This window comes from Sinocyclocheilus grahami, unplaced genomic scaffold (genome assembly GCF_001515645.1).
Source record: "Sinocyclocheilus grahami isolate Dianchi unplaced genomic scaffold, SAMN03320097.WGS_v1.1 scaffold826.1, whole genome shotgun sequence".
Classification (NCBI taxonomy): Eukaryota; Metazoa; Chordata; class Actinopteri; order Cypriniformes; family Cyprinidae; genus Sinocyclocheilus; species Sinocyclocheilus grahami.
In genome coordinates, this window is record NW_015506005.1 from 489,138 (window position 1) to 489,500 (window position 363).

The 363-nt window shown below is 35.0% G+C and overlaps 1 protein-coding gene across 1 annotated transcript in view; it reads right to left on the bottom strand.

The window, feature by feature from the left end:
* LOC107562501 (transient receptor potential cation channel subfamily M member 5) overlaps window positions 1–363 on the bottom strand; it is a 15,791-nt gene that overhangs the window by 8,978 nt on the left and 6,450 nt on the right. The window lies entirely within an intron of this gene.

The window sequence follows — 363 nt, forward strand, 5'->3', positions numbered from 1 at the left end:
TCAGAAAGAGCTTTATTGCCAAGTATGTTTGCACACACAAGGAATGTGTTATAGTGTCACAAGCTTCCAGTAGTAAATTGAAAAGAAACGATATCTGGATAAAGTAGATTGTAGAAATGATCTAGTTTATTCTTTGGAATTTACACGAAAAACGAGGCCCTTGGGAACTTTGAGAAATCAAAATTTAGGCTATCAGAAAAAAAATCTAATCGATCTTCTGCATATGCTCATCAACGAATTTTACACATTACTCCGTTTTTTTTTTCTTCCTTTTTCTCTTTAATTTGCGTCGTTCACGTTTGGTATAGGTGAAGAGTGCCAGTGTTTCGCCAGATATAGCCTTTCTCTAAAGAAGTTTCCCAT